Below are 21670 nucleotides of genomic sequence, written 5' to 3'. Positions count from 1 at the left end.
AGTTTTTTCAGTAAGCCATCTTAAATTAAAAAGCTCTTTCAAGTGACATCAAAAAGATGCCTGCATGATCACCCCCCCCCCCCCCCCCCGGGGCATTCTCTCTCTCTTCTTAACAACTTTCCATCACCGATACTTGGAACTTTACAGCAAAAACACTTGTACAACCACTAAGAACCATTTGTGTGATGCTAAATGTAACAAGGTACAGAACTGTTTTATTCTGCAATTTACTGTGTTACCATTTGTGGCTATATGAATATTCTACAGGCGCTGAAATGAGGTACAGTGTATATGTTTAGAAGAAAAAAATATATAAAAAAGAAAGACAGACAGAGAGAGTTATGGGATTTTAAAACATCCCAGAACATAAGATCATTGTTGTTGTTTTTTCTACTTACCTATACTCAATCAATGCAACAACAACAGAATATCTAGAAGAGAACCCAAGAACTGCTTGCAGATATTCTTTTCTTACACACCTACAATCCCTGTGCACAATACATTTGTACACACATATGTGTGTCCAGACAGCATAAAACAAAAGCTTTTCAGAAGGGGGACAAACAATTCTATAGGTCCTTACATGTTTTCTATGCAGATGTGATCATAATTCCTGCTTTCCTTAGAATGTTGCAGGCAATTCTATATCAGGCAATTAAAAAAAGGGGGAACAGTGAATAACAGGAAAATGGACTTGTGGTGAAAATAATGAAATGTGCAGGTCATTAGCAGCTACTGGTGCATGACTGATTGGCAGATTGGACTGGGTATGGCTGGACCCTGACCTCTGCAGCTCTTAATCCTCTCAGAAGCATATCTGATCCAAGACAAAACCTTCCAGGCTGGATGTTTGCTGGTAGCATCATCAAAGGAATACAGTAGAATATACTTCAAAGGAAATAATCCTGAGCACAAACTATTTACCAGGGCATCACGGGTGGTCTTAGTGTCTTAAAATGATAAACAAATTCAGTTGCACCATTTTATTCAGCTTAATACTGTGAAAATCACCACATGCTTTGATTCTTCCCAAGACACACCAGAATAGGTGATCTAATAGGCACAGTTAGAAAATAATTTAAGTCAACACTTGAGATGTAACAATAAGGGTTATACCATGGAACTAGTAGCTCCATACATTGTAGTGTATTCAAGAACCTTGTCTTCCAGACCCTGCCTCCTTTGTGAGGGTTTGCATGCAACTCTTTAGTACAAATTGTACAGCTGTATGTCATAGCCTGGCCTTTTGTACAATGGTCAGCTTAGTTTCCATGGCAACAACAAGCTTTCTGGCCAGGCCTGTAAGCTGGGTCATGTTTGCTTCCATTTCATCACAGCTCTGCCACATTTCACTTAATCTTCTCTTCCTAATACAAGTAAGTAGCTAGGGAGTGTAGAAAGTGACCATACACAGACCATAGCTAGTGGCTCCATGAACAGACCATACCACGAGGCATGTAGGACAGACCATACCAAGAGGCATGTAGGACAGAGGGGAAAACGATACAGAATCTAGTCTGATCTCTTTAAAAGGAAATAATTCAAGAAGAAATAAAATGTGGTAGTCTTCTCTAGAGGAATCACAGGATTTGAAGGCATACAATGTGGGTAGTGTAATTTTACTATTGGGGTAGTAGCTTAGTAATCAGCTTTTAAGAAAAGGAAACCTGTTATGATATCCAAAGTGATTAAAGGTGTTGGCTTTTTGATAATGTGAACCCATTTACAAAAAGGCACATGAAAAAGAAAATGCTTATGGTTAAGAACTGAGCAAAATTGAGTATGTGAAAAAGAGAATGTATCAGTTGAGCATACATAAATGTAACATCCATGTAAAAGTTATCTAGGGAAGACCACATCCTATCAAAGCATTGCAATATTTCCAACTCTAACACTGAGGTCATGGACATCACATACATTGCAAACACTGCGGTACAAAAACAGGAAATGCAATCAAGGTCTACTTTTAGTATTTAACCTCCCTGCTTTTACCCTTGCATAAAAACACAAATAAACCTATAAACTCCTGCCAAATTTTGTGTGTAAAGGTCAGGGTAGATATGAGAGTACCTGAGTAAATCTTTACCCCTATTAAAAAGATATTTTATGGTTTTGGGTTTCACTAAATTCCTTTCTACACAATGTTGAATTCTAAAGACATAAAAGAATACCATAAATGAATTACATGTAGCCCACGCTAACATGGAAGTATACATTCCTTTTCAAAAGGACAATCTTAAAAGTGAGGCGACAACTTCATCAAACAATGAAGACGGGACAACAGACATGCAGGCAGCATTTAAAGGACAAGTCCACCTTCATATACATAAGGATTGAGAGAATGCAGCAATATTAGTAGACCACATTAGTGAAAGTTTGAGGAAAATTGGACAATCCGTTCAAAAGTTACAAATATTTTAAGTATCTGCGCAGTCACTGCTGGAAGAGAAGACTACTACAGTGTATGATGTCACATGCGTACAACTATACAAGGAAAATAAAAAGAGAATTTCACACAACTTTACTTTTTGAATAAAGGGCACAGTTCTTCGACTTGCTACTGACGTATGTTAAGGGTAATATTATTCCCCCTGCCTTCTGAAAGAGAGAAGTCGAGGGTTCTTTTGTTATGGGAGACAAATGGAAATACTGTATGTTGAATTTTCTTTATTCTTTCTTTATATCGTTGTACTCACGTGACATCACAAGCTATAGTAGTCTTTTCATCCAGCCGTGACTGAGCAGAAACTTCAAAAATTCATAACTTTTTAACGGATTGTCCGATTTTGCTCAAACTCTCACTGATGTGTTCTACTAATATTGCTGCATTCACTCAACCCACATGTCTATGAAGGTGAACTTGTCCTTTAACTAATCCCTGACATGAGAAAAGAGATGTCCATGGGGGGATTGTCAAGCCATGAAGAATATCATTTCATCCATCTGGACGGGAAGATATAATGAAATATGTTAATCCTTTCAAGAAAGAACATACTGTGTAGATGACTTTCCTGCAATGCAGCTCCCCAGAATAGAAAATCAAAACTTCAGGCATCCTCCATTTATTAGCTAATGTCATAACTTAGTCAGCAGGATAAGCTGATCGCACAATGCATTTTACTTACTGGTACCATTTAAAAAAGGCAGCAGTGCTTGGCTACAAGACAACAAAAAATGAGAAAATATGCATCAAAAATATGATCGATGTTCAATCTTTCTCCATCCTTAATTGGTCATGCATGGAAGCGTACGCTCTTGCTTCCATGACAACAGGAGACACACATCTGTCAACAACATATCACATATGATGGAAGAGCTGACACCCTAGAGAGCTAAATGCTGATCCAGAGATCCAATATATCTCGTTAGGCCACAGTGTTGCTTACAAATAAGTGCAAACCACAGACCTTAGTGTGCAGGCTTTGCCATATATACTTCATACACCTTGAAATTTATGGCAACAGTCTCCATGTAAGTTATAAAACTAACAAAGTCCAAGAATCAGCAAATTTGGACAACTAACCTCATTTACTTGTTCCAGCAGTGGGTTGTTCAACATAACATTACACCCTGCAGGTACACAGTTGTATCAGTAGACACCCTCAGGCTCAGAAGAAAATAGGGGAAGAGTGATGACTGGGCTTTTGAAACTGGTCACTGAGAATTCATGCTTTGGACATATACTAATATGCCTGCATAACCACAAATTGATTCGCACAATTAGCTGTAATTCACAGCCACTGTATTCAATGTCCACTGCCTCGAATAAAGACAATGATAGACTATTAGCTGTATGGTTTAGTTCTATGGAAGCTTCCCATTATTATTAGTCAAACTTGGTATCTGTTTGAATCCACAGAGCTACTCAAGCATTTAGGGGCCGTCTCACGATCTCACGCATGGCACCCATTTTTCTCACGCATCGGGCGAAGTCTGCAGCATAGCTCCAAAGATTAAAATGATAGTTGCAATTGAAGGTGTATTTTCCTTTTCTCTTTCAAAATAAGTCAAAAATAGTCACTTGAGTATGCACCTGGTCGCATCATTAAGAGCTAAAAATTGAAATTGGGAGGCCATGGGGGGGGGGGGGGGGGACCCCTCCCACACCCTCGCTCACACGCACATTCGCTCGCCGAGATGCCGAGTCATGAAAATCTCACTCATAAAAGTTTTCTGAACTTGGCTTCCCTGAATCCATGACTTTATGGCAAACTTGTCATGCAACATTTGGAACTTTGTCACAATGAAGCTGAAACAAATTGACCTTTATATAAACCCCATGTTTATCGCTGAAAAAACATCTCACTTTAGTCTTTATGTATGTGTACGTGTGTAAACAAGTTTGTAAATTGTGTGCAATTTGCCTTCATGTTGAAAATATTAATGACCATTCATAAATATCATGACCTTCCACCAATGACATATTTCAAACAGATGGCTGTTAGACACACAAATGGAAATAATCTTATCTCTTGCTTACGTCATTTTCAAGAACTAAAAGTCATGTAATCATGATTACAAACATTACAGGGGTTGGTTTATGATATATTTAACAACTATAACTCATGCCCACACTGAAAAATAAATGCAATAACTGAGTTTCTTCTCCATAAAGGATACTTTGTATGGTATTACATATTACAGACTTGATCAATGATTTCAGCTTCATATATTGTAGGCCTACAGTGTTTGTCTATAAACTCATGGCAGAGTGCAAAGTGGCTTTACATCTATGTACAATTGTAGTTAACACAGTCCAGGCCTCAGCTAGTGCTTAACACACATGGTGTGGCAAATACTTTCTACACTAGAAAACACATGCCTTCTTCCAGCTCGTATTTCTGCTCTCTGAATATTGATTTGGTACACATGCCAAGGTGTACTTTGTACCTTAAATCATTTGCACACATGAAAGCTATCACTTTACTCCTTCCATACTATTAGGCATACTCCTTTTTCTTTCTGCATTACAGTATATTAGAACAAAGCCACAAATGATGTACATCTTTCAATAATAGCAGTTCAGAAAGTGTAGGCACATTGATATAGGGAACATCTTTCTTGAAACAATGTACAATACTATCACTTGCTTAAAACAAGGAGTAGCACACTATATAAATAAGAAATTCCCTTCAATGACAACGAAGCATATACAATTTTGTACCATTGAATGTACAAATTGTAAATTCATAATCCCTAGCTAGTTACATAGGTACCGGTACTGTATGTATCAAATGAAGCACAGCAGTAAAAAGGATTTGGCCATTTACAGGGAAAATAATTTTTCCCTTCCACCTTTCAGTAGCATAATGAAATACATGCTAAATTACATGTCCACTGCTCGAAAACTATGTCTTTATAAATCATACCTTGGGACTATCATACGGCCATTCATAATCAAATCAGCAGCAGAGCACAGTAACAATATTCTGTATTGATCAACATATGGTACATGTATGTACTTCTACTAACAGCATGATTAGCTCCAGAACACATTTCTACAGAATTATGATATATTATCCACTGTCATGTATGTACTCTTTACACAACTAAAGCCCCATGTGTGTTCAAACCACCTGCAAGTATTAATTGTATCTGCACATGGGAGCAAGCTGTTTCATTAGAATAATCATAGAGGGAGCCAGACAGAGATATTGGGCCAAAAAGGAAATGATACTTGTGGTTGACTTCCAAGTCTCTGTTATTAGATAACTATCATCATAACATATTTATGGTTAAACTAACAAATACTAATACAAAGTTTTCAAAACAAATATCAAACTTTAAAATGATAAATGAGAGTAGTTCTTTAGTTGCATTTCAAAGTTATTTGATGTGGAAATCTGGCCATGATAGTTGTACTCCAGAGCTGATACACAACTTGTCTGCAACTGATGAAAGACAACTGTCAGTTTGAATACTTGCATTCCATCTTTTAATTTAAAGTGATATGGTCATGTCCCGCATCAGCCCTGTTTAAAACCAATCTAACTGAAGTTTCAGTACAGAATTGATGCCAGACAGCTACCACTGGGAATGCATCTCTCAATTAAGAGGCAGAACAAGTTTTCATTTTTTGTTTAATACAATGTAAGTTTTTGACTGCATATAATACCCTCTTTCCCATGTTTGAAACATATTTCAATACCCAATTTCAAAACATGTTTGCAAAGGCCTTTCAGAGTGCATGGAGTTGTTGCATTTATCATCTCTATACAAATTGAGAGGAGTGGAGTTCATGCATTTGGCATGGGTAATCGGTATACACACTTTTCAAACGACTTTGCACTTATCATTTCTACAGAAACGTGTTTCTAGCCCAAATGCATATGAAATCACACTTGGGGGCATTTCAGAAAGGCATTTCTAACGCCATAACCATAACAGTTCTGCATTTATCAACTGCCCATTTCCAATATCTCCCCAGAAGTGAAAGTCTTTTATTTGGAAACGTTAATTCTACACCAGAAGTGAGTTGATAAATGTACCCTTCCTTGTTCACGTTTTATAGTCTAAGATATCGAACAGTGGTATCTAGATATATGTGAGAACATTATCGACTTCATATATTTATCATATTCAACAACGTCTAACTTACCGGTACAGTTAGACGATAAAGTGAACGAGTTGGCTGTTCTCATCAACAAATGCAATGACTGCAAAGATTGAAAAGTTCTTTCCAAACTGTTAGAACTCTTTAAAGAGACTGCAAAAATCTAAACTTACATGGGCATGTATTTTTCGTTGTTTTGGTTTTATTGCTTACTGCCTCTTCACTCTACATCGGCCATGCCAATAGTTTCTTTACACTCTTGTTTTTGTGCATACACCCAATGAATGAATGAATGTGGCATTTCACTTCTAGCATGCAACTGGTGCGAGACTGTGATTTCATAGTGAATATATTTTAGCCCGTTGAGGACGGACTGATTTTGCTACAACACGCATTGCCCATAGACACCTGCCCGAGTATACATTGTACTCGGGGCTCTTCCTCAACGGGTTAAGCTGTGACTGATGCTAAACTGATGCTGTACCACTACACTGTCTTGCATCAGTCTCATATTAAATGTGAAGACCAAGGTGAATACAGGAAGCCTACTTGGGTATCTCATTAGTATCCATGGAAACTTGTTTCAGATTCTTCTTATAAAACATGTAGAATACACACTTGTGTGTGGCTATAACTGTATTTCAGATACAATACTGAACTCGCAAGACAAAAGCAATAACACTGTCCAAGAAGTTGAGCTGAACTTACAACTGTACAGCATAATGCACAGTGGTATCAAAGATAATCTGAACAAAGTTCAGCAGGCAGAAATAAACGTGCCCACACAAGTCACTGCATATATACAAGTGTACTGTAGTCACCTACAATGTATGCATAACTAGTGTTGCCTACCTACAATTGTACTTGTAGTGTAGCTGGAGTGACGGGTTGGGGTAAAGAAGAATAAAACTAAACAGATATGAAGGCCAGGTGGTGTATGATTCTTTAAATCTAAGAGATCTGATTAAGTTTTTCCTTAGACTATAGTCTATAGTAGCAGTACTGGGAGTAGGATTTTGTCATTTAATTTCTGCATTTGAAGAGTTTTATTGCAAAATGGTCTAAGCACCAATTTTAAACATTTCAAAGGAAGTCCATCATCAGATAGGCCTAGAGCAAAATGTAACCTTTCCAGTAACACCTCACTTGCAACAATACAAGGAATATTCTAGAAGTTATGATTAAAAATATCCTGTTATTTTCTTATTATTTTCTGTTTATTAGCAGCTTTACTCAGTAGCAGCTCTTATCAATATCTCAACTTAACAAGAATGTACTTTGCTTGTTTTGCGATAAAACTCTTCATTTGCAAAACTTTCCATGGCAATCACTAACTTAGTAAGTATTGAGGGGGAAAAATGCACGATATGTGTAGTAGCTAGACATGTTGATGCAACCTTGTGGGAGACAAGAGTGAAATCAACCCATTCACTGGAGAGCTGTTCACACCGACCATGTGACCAGTGTAACACGCAAGCATGCTGCTTCTATCCGTAATCACACATGACCTGCGAGTCCCCACCCCACTGTCCCCAGCCCCTACCGCAGACAAAGAGACTGACAACCTTGTGCGTGGTGCAGAATGCAGCTCGCAGGAAAGGCTTTCGCCCGACTTCCGTTTGGGTTAAAAAAGACATGTAAGAAGATAAAAAAGTAACGCTGAGAAGACCATAAAAACCAACGTCGTACATCACTGTATCGACACATTCTATCCAAGTTGTTCGCATGTAACAATATATTGTACTCGATATGTTTGTACAGACTGAGCGATGAGGCTATGCACCCTTCTTCTCGGGACATGTCACGGCTTTTGTGGGAAACAAATCACTGTTCTCGAATCAACCGAATCACGTATAGTTTACACATTCAATAACAAAATTTTGAAATTCATCTAGCACATACAGGACGGACATATAATAGATCTTAAAACTTATAGGCCTTCGAAAGTACAAGACACGTCACCAAAAATTACAACATTCACGCAACCACGCGCTACATGCACGTGAGTAAATCCACACCCCTCCAAACAACGATCAATGACGCATTGGTCTACGAAATTACCCACAAAGCTACCACAAGAAGTTGAGGACAATGGCATCCAAAATCACTTCAAACTCGTGAAACATGCACTCTTAAAAACAATATATAATTGAAGACATACATTGAGGACATAAACATGATATCTAGATAAGTCTGTTTTCTCTGTCACTGTCTCATCCTCATATGTCTACTCACACTTTCAAGTCGAGAAACGAGGGAAAAATTTTACGTTCGACGCCTTTGCAAAGTGTATGCTGAATTTCGATTCAGCTGGCCAGCCAGATCGTCAGTCAGTCAGTACAGTCGCTTGAACTCCGGATCCGCTGGCTCTCAGGGAAGATGCTACAGGCTTGCGGCCATCGACTTGCCAGTGCACGTGTAGTAGTGTCGTGGTAGCGCTCTCTTCACCCAGTGTAGCCATACAGTTGATAGTGCACGGTGACTGCACACAGGGACGCTGGCACAGCCAGTCGTAGTCGCTACGATACGCTTTACTCCTTATGTCCTTTGGAGACTTATTAACTAAGGAAGTACAATTTCCGTTAAATGGCCACATTTTTTACTTAAAATCGATATCTAAATATTTGTTTTCACAGTTTCATGATTTATTTTGAATCTTTACTCTTTAATAAGGCGATGTTATCTCTCATTATTTTTTTTCCAGCGGGAGACAATTTTTAGTACGTAACATCGAAGAGCCACAGATGGCGTATTTAGCAACCAATGAGAATTCGGTATATCCTATGCACGCCCTCAGAGGCCAGGCGGTATGTTCGAAAGGGGAAAACCCTTTGTCACGGCCTTTTCCATTTTTGCTTGTGGACCGCTGACTGCTGTCGACCACGTTGTGTCGTGCTGACCTGTGGTAAGAATTGGTCATTTCCAGAAGGCCACATATTTGTTTCGATTTGAGATTTCGTAATTGGATACTGAGTCTACCAAGCATTACGTATAATACGAGATTGGTCACTGAGCTGTCTTCAAATCGTCGATTGAGAGCCAATCATATAAATTATACCAAAGCATTATAATAATATGATTTTCTTTATGTATAGGGTAGACTAATCAGCATTACAACTGCTCTTCAAAAGGGTTCAGACGTTACTTCAGTATTGTAAGTTACCCTTAGTCATAATAGTAGGACAACCACAATTCGCGTTAGATATTTGATGCATGTACCCTACACAATTTACCAACAACTCGAACGATTTATTGAAAAAAAAAACAGTTGAGTATAAGTTTCGAATGAATTATATCCTCCATTATGGAAGACTTTTTATATATTCGCAGATGCAATATACTGCATCCATAACAAGCAACAACATGAATAATTGTGAAAATTGGAAGAATCATTATCACCAAATGGTTATTGTCATATTCAATTTTTGGCTTTGCCATCACTATTACCTATAAGGAAATTATGATCTTTGCCTTAGTTTTGCCTAGGATGGGAACTTGATAAATGAAAATGATCATTTTCATATTGTCTACTACACAAGCGATAGGAAACATGGTATCAAGAAAATTATGTATATTTCCATCATACTAAGTTAATTGAAGGGAAAAAATAGGGAAAATGGTCAATCTGGTCGAAGCCCTCTTCTCTCCCCTTTGTCCCCCTTTCCTTCCTAAATCTATCTTTCTCCTTTATTCTCCTCTCTCTCCCATTCTCTCTCTCTCTCTGTATATATATATATATATATATATATATATATATTCCTTTCATTCAATCTCCTCTGTTTTGGCCCTTTGCATTTTTCTTATTGCGAATTGGATGACAGCTGATGTGATGGTATACATAGTGCACTTTCCTTTCTTCATTTTTCCATTTTCTTATAGTAGAACAAGAGCTGTAAGTCATATCTCAGTCGATTACAAGTATTGCAAAATAAGTCTCTATAGTATAAATGAATGTACACTACAAATTTCCAACGAATATATTTGTATTACACTTCAAAGTTAGACAGACTCCAGTTTCGTTAGTCTAAACTTGCTCCGATTAATAATCTTTGCCCGTCTTATATCTAACTGGTATACAGTATTTTGTTGTCGAGAATCTACACTACACGATCTGGCCTTAGGAAACTTTATCTTGTTGATAATTATACACAACCAAAGACGAATTACGGTAAAAGAGCCCTCACGTATTATAGGAACTATAAAAGTTTGAAATGACCTCGATTATCCAAAGTCTGCGACTGTATCTATTGCATCATTTAAACACCATTGAATGGCGATTATGTTTGTATGGCGATTCTGCTTGCATGAATCAATCGCAGGAAAATCTTGTAGGATATTCTACACAATGCATACGCCAAATGAAACCTTTAATTGATTTAAACCTTCAATTCACCTTTTTTCTCGCCACATTTTAATTACCCATTCTTTTCATGTCTGCTTTTGTTTATTTTATTAAGTATGTGAGGTTTGTTTTTGTAGTCAAATGGCCCCATGACTATACTTGCATAATGGTAAAGGTTTTGTTTTCATTTTAGTGTTAATAATTATTTGCATAATAATGATAATAATAATGGAGAGACTCTTATAAAGCGCTTATTCCAGCTAAAAAGATACTCATGGCGATATGGAAAAGAATATTACCTTACAACAGAGTATCATAGAAGATACTAGTATACAATTGTAAGAACGATAAGCGAACAAACAATATACGCACATACATAACATGTAAACAATTGTCAATCTAAATTAAAAAGGGTAGGTTTTGAGGTTCTTTTTGAGACCGTCAATAGAAGATACTTGTCGTAAATATATTGGAAGGTTGTTCCAAAGTTTTGGGCCCATGTATGAGAAAGCACGATCCCCAACCCCCCCCCCCCCCACCAACTATATATATGCTTGATTCGAGGTACCTGTAATTTTTGTGCTGAGTTCGGCTAGCGGAGATTTCGTGGTGGTTGGTGAAGATGAATATTTTGAAGGTAGGCAGGGGCAAATTTGTGCAGTGTACGGTAGACAAGAAGAAGAATATTGAAGTTAATACATTTTTCTGCATCGTATTTTTTTCTCTTCTGTATAGACGTCATGAGTATGATTATCATGCACAATAATTAATCTGTTGACACTGACGCAATGTTGAATGTACGTCTCTTTGTTTTTGTTGTTGTTGTTTTTTGAAAATCAGCCCTAACTACGGCTGAAAGGACCTATCTATCCTTCCCAAGAGTGGAGAATGAATAATCAAAATAGAATAAAATACGAGCCTAGCTTTTCAGTAGGCCTCTAAGTATCAAGGATTTCGGATACAATTAGCTACCAACATATAAGTAAGATACATGTAATAACTTGGCAGTTAGTAAAAACTATTTAAGGTATCAATCTGCTCTTCTTCTCCTCTTGCTAAAATTCAAAGTAGTTTGCGCTCACTTCAACTTTTAATCAGAGACGGAGATTATGTCAACTTTTCATATAGAGTAATATTTCATTTATGTACTTACAGGCCATTGGGAGAATAGCCCTATCTAGTTTCTTAGCTCAGCCAAACGTTTTCTCTTAGTTAAATTCGATGTTGGGTCCATCATGCAGGACCTTTAGACTATATACTCCAACGAAAGAACAGATTCGAGGCCTCAAAAATAAAATCATACGGATCACAAGATTTCGGTGGAACTGAATCAATATTACAAATAACGGTGTATAGGCCTACTCTTGTTTGCATGATACACATTGAATGTTTAACACGTACTATAATAGCATTTTTAAAATTCCACCTTGTGCACCTTTGTTGCGGAATAGATCTGAAGTGTATTGTATGATTGAGTTTTCAGGGACAACAAAAGAATGACCGAAATTTAATGTTCACGCCTGTCTAGTTCGGAGGACATGCTTGGTCTTTCCATATAATGCACAATCTATCTAACTGACCATGTATAGATCATTTCATTTTTCATTTCATTTTTTTTTTTTCATTTCATTTCATTTATTTTCACTTAATAAAACATGCATACATAAAAATGTTACAATGGTATGACAAGTATAACATGACAATGTGACAAAAACAAACATACAAACAAACAAACAAACAAAAAAGTAATCAAACAACCAAAGATATCAAGTGAAGGGGTTAGTGAGAAGGCAATGGGCCTTATTTAAAACTAACCCAGGAAAAGTAAATACAGCCTTATGTCTTTCTTTCGATAAACTATAACTGAGAAAAACGTTGGCACACACATCACACACTCACACGTGACATTCGCATGCTTATACACAGACAAAAACATACACCAGCATATTAGCAATACACAAGATGCCATTTTCACAAACACACCCCTAATCTCTTATGAATTCAGAAAATTATATTGGTAACTTCCAGAATACCTTTCAAGTAAAATACGCTTGAAAGCTTTCTTAAAGCTTTTTAACCGTTTTCTTACATTTCACATCAGAGTGGATAGAATTCCAGATTTGAGGGCCTTGAAAAAATATTGACTTTTTGTAGGAGGATGTTCGAATCTGAGGTAAGTAAAAATTTCTACAATTTTTTGTGCCATAATTATGATTATCTTTGTTTAGTTTAAAATAACCAAGTAATAATACAGGTAAAATACCATTATAACATATATACTGCACTCTGTAATAAATATATATCATACACAGTTAAAATAGACAAAGTAGAAAATATTGGCAAAGAAGGCGCCCTATACGGTGAATGCGACACTATTCTAATAGCTCGCTTTTGCAATTTAAACAGTCTCTGCATATTATACTCTGTACATGTGTCCTTATTTGTATATATTTACTTCTGTTCTTACGTCTGCAGGTTTTCACTTTTCAAAATAACATCTCTCAAATTTGTTTTCAACCGTGTTCTCTGTGTAATGCCGAGATCATTATAGAGAAGTTGGGTGGGAATATGAGGAGACTTTGTACAGGTTATACTTGTAGACTATAGTGACAAAAAGGCGTGGTGATATACAAAAGATGCGTGGAGACTATAACAAAGGGCAGGAAATAGCCCGTTCGACAGCCAAGACAAAGTGCAGATACTTAATCGGGAAATAATAAGATGCTGGCAGGATTTAAACGCGTGGAGCTCTTGTCCCTCAGTTCTTATTATCCCAAATTACTTTGGAACGTTCAACTGCCGCCTTAATCCGCTAAGAAATCTGCCGCATCGTGAGACTTTATGTAGAACAATACATGACCAGCTCCCCCCCCCCCGCACTAACGCTGCCTAGTGAAACATTATGTTACTACTACTACTATACTGTATAACTAAGTAGGCCCTTTAGTTTATGTTATCACAGTTATGACATTTTTCATTTTTTCATACTCGGTGAATCCAACCAAATTGTTGTTTTCAGAATGGCCGGTGGAAACGGGGGGGGGGGGGGGGGGGGCAGGGGGCATCGCCCCACCCCCCCCCCCCCACCCCCACTTTTTGTGAACCATATAAAGGAATAAAGGAATACATAAGGTGTCATCACTTTGCTTGTCAGCTGAAGACACCCGGAAGTGGAAGGGGAGAGATGAGCTGAGGACCTTTTTTTCTTTTTTTCTTTTTTTTTTTGGCTTGTTGGCTCATGAAACCCGGAAGTGCCCCCCCCCCCACTTTTGAAAACGCTCCGCCGCCCCTGTTCAGTGGTACAATGCACGCCGATAAAATGCAGACGATTACGCATTTATACGTTGTTATGTGGTCATAGCACATAGCATCGGGTGTAGGCTATTTTCTGTATCTTGTTCACACAGAATACTTAGGATGTCAAAGGGAGTGCATTTTCATATTGAAGTCTATTTAATACTCATAGGTGATTGTCCACCAGTATAGCGCGAAGCTTGAAATGAATATGACCACTTCATGAGCAAAGCAATGTGTTTGTCAAGTGCAATCGATTTCAAACTTCATCGCGCATATTGGATATCGCGGCAAGTCAAGCAACAACTGCGAGACAACTCCGAGACTTCTAGATCGATTATGGTAAACAAATTCGATACCGTATCCATTACCGAGCGCTGTAAAGGAATTTCAGCTCGCGCTTATTACGCGTACGGTCGTCAGCATCGTAGGAGCAGGCAGGATAAAGCACTTGTTCGTAATCTCAGCATGCCTGCATTCTAAAAATAGGTGAACCGCATGTCATGCCTGTTATCCTATAATACGACTCTGCCTGAGCAGTGCGCGCCCTGAAAGTGAAGCATGGTGTATCCAAGGAGGTACTCTGCTCGCCTAGTACCTCCATAGTGTATCGCAGAGCTGCCATTGCCAGTACAGATCTAACCTGCTCTTTACGCTCCTCTGTCTCCTTTTCAAAGATGTGTTAAAAAAAAACACAAAAACAAACAGATTTACATTAACCAACAATACCCGACATAGCAAACAGTACTGATATTTGCCAGCCGAAGAGCTAGGTTAGTTGAAAATTCAAGTTCAAGTTGATTTATTTCATTTCCAACAAACAAAATAATTGGAAGGACAATGAAACATTCGTATACACAGATGTCAGAAAATCTGTACCACAATGCGATGAACAGAAATAACATTGTAAAAAGCAGTTTTTACTCTTGATATATATATATATATATATATATATATATAATATATATATATATATATATATATATATATATAATTATCATCATCATTATTATTATTATTATTATTATCATCATCATCATTATACACAGCTGGGGTTTATATAAAGACAATGTCTAACTGGTAAAACATGCACATCTTTTATAAAATTTGCTATCGAGGATATGATTTACTCTTCGAATTTATTCGTTTTTGTTTTGAATTGTACTTGTATTGCCTTTTTGCATGTTATACCCAGCATGGGTTAATTCATGTATGATTTGAATGAAATCTATAAAGATCAAGGGGGGGGGGGAGTGATCGCGCGCGCGCGGAAACGGGCGCATGGCAAAGACAATTATGTTAAGATAGCTTTAGATTGGCCTGACCTTTTTCCGTACTGTTGATATTTACCTTCATACTTCATTGATCGGATAGGTCTGAATTCATAGAATCAAATCAACTATATATCTGCGAAGAGTATCATTCAATCAGATACAAATATACGTTAACATTAATTCATTTATCGTATTCGTCTTTGTAAATATGCATCGTAGATGTTACAGAATAATTCTTTATAATCATTCCAGCCTCAACCAAGATTACAAACTTATTAGCATATATCACCACGCAAAGAAATGCGTACATAGAGAAAATATGCGAACACAGATGATTTGGTTATTATGTTATCCTGTGCAATGAACTAACCAGGCAATTGCAAATGTGTTTCACCTTTTCAAGATCAAAAGATTTCATGGATTAACCCAATTCAAAACTTTGAGACGAGGCGGCAGCAGCACGGCAAAGAAATCTTGATTTGGTTTATTCGATGTAAGGCGTGTCTCTGTCAACATACGCTTCTCATCTTTGTCCTCATTCACCATCCCTAATACAAAGGAGACAGGTTCGCTCTATTTCCCACCCATTACTGCTTACAAGGGCACTGTCTCTACTGCGCAGACTCATTGAGGATGAGATTGAACTCAGGATGGGTCCGAGTGCGGCAATATTTCGGCGTTACCATGGCAACATCGACTATCGTCACACAACGGTCCATATGCTCTTTATTTCCAGCAGCAGTCATTTTGGGTGTATTGCCTCACCGTTTTCTCGTTATAACTCGTTTACGAAACGTGTCTTGCAAGTCCGTATACGCAGTTCCCATGCGAGGGCGAGAGTATGTATGTCACAATCAAGAATCATACCATGGGATATGTCCTCATACTGCTCAAATGCCATGACATGTACAGAATGTGGAAATGTTTGAAAACACAATTACACATTGTATGTCTTATAACTACTTAATGAATATCAATGTTCGATGTCGAATGCAAAGCCATAATCATACCTTTGAGTATACTGATATCTACAACAGTGCAAATGGATTTTATACGTAGTAGTTTGGATCAAAGAGTTTCTCATCGGGCAGCACGCTAATCATTGTGTTGAACATAAGACCGCGAAGAAATAATGTACTTAAAAAAAAAAAAAATTATCGTTATGCGGGTATCTAAATTTTCGGCATCCCGTAGATAATGTATTGATGATAAAGGTATACGAACGTATAAACATTCAGGATGTTTAAGTGTCATTATTATAATAACATTTACAGTGACAGCACCATATTCTTTAGAGACCCAAATAAGTCTATTTATAGGTCATGTGAAAAGGAAGTTTCATGTGAAAAGCTGATTCAAATTAAGTGAGAATTTGGCAAAAAGTCCGTAATAGTCGCGCCTTTCTTCACCATTCACTCCTAAATTCTCCAGTAATAGGATCTAATCCTGAAGGGTTTAAAGGGATAGTACAGTATTGGTGGAGATGAGAATTGGGCTTTTAAATTTTTGTGAGATACCAAGAAAACACTTACTGTATGATATAGTACAGAGCATACCATTTTGAGAGGAATTCAAAGTTTATTTGATGAAAATCGGGTTTGGAATGACTGAAACATCCAAAAACAAAGTAAAACAAAGCGATCGTAATAAAGTGTGGGTCCCACAGTTTATTAGAATCGCTCATTTTTGGATATCTCAGCCATTTCAAAACCAATTTTCATCGAATAAGTGTTGAATTCCTCATAGAATTACATGCTCTTTCATATTTCATAAGAGTTTTCTCATTATCTCACAAAAATGTTAAAAACCTGAAATTAGGTCTCAACCAAAACTATACGATCTCTTTAAATGACATGCCTCTCATGCCCTCTCTTCTTCTTCTTCCTCTTCTCCTCTTTTATGATTTCTGTCTGAAACATGCAAATAAGATTGATGACATTACGTCATGAGCAATGCGCATACCGGGATTCAATCGTAGAATGATCTGCCGTATACCGGGATTCAATCGCAGAATGATCTGCCGCATACCGGGATTCAATCGCAGAATAATCTGCTCTTTCATGGTTCATTCGGGCAATAATTTGGATTTCTCTCCACCCCATCCCCATCTCTATCTTTCTTTCTTATGTACGGGTATGAGATACAAGCACGCACAGACATTTCTGCATTATTATCTTTTGACAATAACAGCAGTAAAATTTTGATAACATCATTTCATCTCTTGAAACTTTATCGAATGATTAAGTAATATTACAACGGTGTTTGATCGTGCGATTTAATGAGCAATGAAAACCTTAGGGTAGTTTACTTAACAATGTAAATGGTGATGTTTAATTAGTCTCTCCCCCTCCCCCCCCCCCTCCCCCAGTTCGCAAGCTTTTTCTTTTGCATTCCTTTTTATTTTCTTGAGCGGGTCACTAGTTTATGTGAGAGAGAATGCAGGTAAAGAAAAAAACCACACGTGCTCAGAAAAAGCAGCTGTAAAAAAGATACATATATATGTATATGTATATGTATATATATATATATATATATATATATATATACTTTCATTTCATTTATAAAACTATCAAATAATTGTGATAATACAAAAACAAAAATAAAATGATAAAAGACATCTTATCTCCGCGGCGAAGTAAATGAAAATGCCAGTCAGCTTGTCAAAGCAAAAGAAAGGTATGTGTAGCGTAACAGTGAATGTGAACAAAGCAAGTTCCGAGTAAGAACAATATGTTTTGTCTCGATGTGTTAATTCTCCAGTGTACTGCCTGACTGATATGTACAACATGAGTCTTCACAACGCTCAGATGATATAACGTGAGGTAATGATATATCTCCGTCCTCTGTGAAGGCATTTAGCTATAACATAAGTCTCCTTGGGTTATCATTATGAACATTGTGGTATAGTTTCATATGGAAATATGTAATTATTATCATGCTTATTACTTTTACTACCATATATATACATGATAACAATTAATAATGGTGATATTTGCAATCATGGTATACTGGAGGGATTATGATTTTACATGATATTTTTTCTTCTGATATCACTATCATAATTATTCCATTTTTACTATTTATCATCATTATCGTTTATATCATGACGACTATTACTGATATCATTGTCGTCATCATTATTAATAATACGGTGAGCCAAGATCCAATTATTTCACCGATATTCCATCTCTGATTATAGGCCTATACCCTTGAAAAGCTTGTTGAGAAATCTTGAAATTATCTAGCTACAGACATGATTGAAGACTGAAAATTTTCCAGACGCATACTTAACCCGCTTTTTGTTCCATAGGTAGGTGTGTGTGTGTGTGTGTGTGTGTGTGTGTGTGTGTGTGTGTGTTTTGCACTTTTTCCAACGGAAATAGGTATAGGCCTATTACACAGTTGAAAACTAGATATCATAGAAATAAACGACATTGTATTGACATAAGATACAACTTGACGACTGTGATTTTTCTTTCTATTGTTCTTTCGATCATGGATAATAATTGTCTCACAAGCAATGTTTGTCAAAATTAGAGACACATTGCTTTACCTGAGGTAAACCTAGTATGCGGTGACACGAAATAAAATTATGCTCCTACGACAATTGCTCCGACCTTGTTTTCTCCAAGGACTTAGCGTTAGGGTTAGGATTGTAGCAGGGTTTGGGGTTTAGTTTTATTTGAGGATTATAGGATAAGGGTTATGGTTATGTGTTTTGGAAGAATATATGTTTGGCTTTTATAGCGTGCACATATTCCATGGGAGCAATTGTCGCAGGAGTAAATGTCATGGAATCACACCTATGCAAGCGCACACATACATTCAAACACACGTGTTTAATTACAATCAATTCAGTCGATGCCCATGCTTAAACATTTCTTCATTCCACCTATGGATTAAGTCATCAACAGAATTATGAGCAAAATGTTCTTTATAGAAGGTAATGAAATAAAGGAAAGCCACACCCATAAATGGGAAGTGTAAGTAGTCCAGTTGATAGATGGCCCAGGTTTGGGAGTAATGCTGATGACACACTTGAGGCTAAATGGTGCGAAGCAATCAATGCCATTGGTGGAGAGAGACGTACAATCCTTTTTTCTCACTCTCTTCTCCACCGATCAATACATGAATTCATTAGCCTAGCACGCAGTAGCCCTGGTTGGCAACGCGTCTTCATTACCTCACGCATGATGAGGATTAGCATAGCAACGGGAAGGACCTTTCCTCAACCCTCTCTGAAATCCATTTGCCTTTCTCGCCCTGCGTGTCAAGTCCGCATGTGCCATTAAGGGTTACTTTCTTTAAAACAGTATTAGAGATTAAATAGTGAGTGATGAAACGGATACAATGAGATAAGTCTTCCCGTAGCTCTGAAGTGAACATCGCTGAAAGTGAGATGATGAGGGATACACTAGTGAAATGTCCCTCATCTGTTTTGACGAACGCCGAAGGTATGCTATATTTGATTAATTCAAGTGGTCCGACCATCACAATGGTAAACGCCTAACAACAAAATGCAGGGATTTGTGATCGGAGAGACTCCCATCCCGGAAATGACATCAGGGCGACGAGATGCATTTCAATCCCTTCATTTTTGTTACTCACATATATTTTTGGTCAGTATGCTTGACAGTGTTGAATCAGACTAGTTCTAACACTCTTAGCACCACCGATAAATGATCTATCCATTACTACCCAATCAGAGCAATTCAACGTGTATATCAATTCGATTGTGTTAGGTATAGGTAGCATGCCGTTTGCCATTGATGACAATGAATCTGGTTTGTCAATGAGACTGAATGAAATACTATTATAGCCATTATGAAATATTTGGCGATAACATATCTAAACAATCGTCTTTTTCATGATAACAAATGATTCATAATGTTATAAATATTTAGCTTAAGTTATAACATCCTTAAAACACTGTATAACAAATTCTCCCTTTTTTACCATTTATATTTCCCCCTTAGTTTTCATCTTAAAGGAGTAAAAAAGGGGGTAGTGGTTTTTACGTGGCTTTGTCCATGTGATCATTATTGCAAAATGTATACTTTTGTATGTCATACCTTCTCTTTCTGTTCAAACCAAAAAAGGAAAAGAGGGGCAGTTCAAGTATTCCTGTACTTTCGTATTCCGATGGAATTCGTCAGTGCAAAGTTAAGAAAATACTTCTCGAAAGAGATGACGAGTTACGTAAACAAGCTGCGATGTCATAACACCCATGCTACTATATATACAGACGAATGTTTTCTTCATAGCCAGTAAACACCTCAATCTGTTGACATACAAAGTGAAATCATCTTCTGCTGTAGATTCTTTCTGCATTTTTGTGTTGTTGTACCAACTATTGTTGTACCAACTATCCTTCCAAAAACTCTGTCTGTACGCTCCATCTTTTCTTAAAATGAACATGCGTAACCAAAATTATAAAACAGCATACGTCATTAATATGTTATTGACAAAATAAATTGTGCGTAAGCAAAAAGTTTTAGTCATGAATTGAATTGCAATATGTTTATTGGTTTTGGCAAGTAGACTTGGTGATTTAACGAGCAAATCCATTTCAATCTGAGTTTGTGAAACAAAAAGAGAGCTCATTTTAGCAGATAAGGACTGCTTCCCATGCATATACATTTTCCACAGCTTGACTTTTCCTAGCTTCTAATCCAAGAGAAACCAACCTAGTCCTCAAGCAAAGCAATAATACAACGTCAATTCATATTTTCAGCCATCGTTTTGACAGTATACCTAGGAGAGCCCAAATTGAACACATTACATCTTGATGAGAGTAAAATGACAACTGTTACAAGGACAGCCATTCATAATCATTTTATTCACACCGAAGATCGACAAATGCATCATCATTTTTCATTTTCTGTTAATTTAGACTTTACATTTTAGATCGGTATTCTTGCTTACATTTCTTGGGGGAAATGTATTTAGCAGTTTGACTATGGCTATACTAGCAAAACAAATTGGAGCTTATGCGGATAATCATAGAATAAGTGCCTATCTATAGTGATTTGTTGTTGTCGATTGTTGATCCGTTAACAGCAATATACTGCTACAACGTGGTAAAAAAAAAAGAGAAAAGAAAAGAGAAAGGCCATGATTTCACACAGCTGAAATTCACTTAATAGGGTTTTAAAACTACACTATTTAAATGACATTCCTCTTTTTGTGCCTCACAAGGTTTACATC

At 37.1% G+C, this 21670-nt stretch overlaps 1 protein-coding gene across 2 annotated transcripts in view; it reads right to left on the bottom strand.

Annotated features, from left to right (window-relative positions):
* LOC139740853 (forkhead box protein N3-like) overlaps positions 1-21670 on the bottom strand; it is a 117734-nt gene that overhangs the window by 95632 nt on the left and 432 nt on the right. The window contains exon 1 of one of the 2 annotated variants that reach the window (XM_071651432.1): positions 8789-8972. The exons of the other annotated variant lie outside the window; for it this stretch is intronic. The gene's annotated coding sequence lies outside the window, so the exon portion shown is untranslated. Of the gene's footprint in view, positions 1-8788; positions 8973-21670 lie in introns of those variants that run through there. 2 annotated transcript variants of the gene reach the window in all.

This window comes from Diadema antillarum, unplaced genomic scaffold, assembly GCF_040938485.1.
Source record: "Diadema antillarum isolate AM-2024a unplaced genomic scaffold, OU_Dant_1.0 seq00000889_RagTag, whole genome shotgun sequence".
Taxonomy (NCBI): domain Eukaryota; kingdom Metazoa; phylum Echinodermata; class Echinoidea; order Diadematoida; family Diadematidae; genus Diadema; species Diadema antillarum.
Note: the sequence above shows the minus strand (reverse complement) of the source record. Positions and strands in the feature narration are given on the sequence as shown.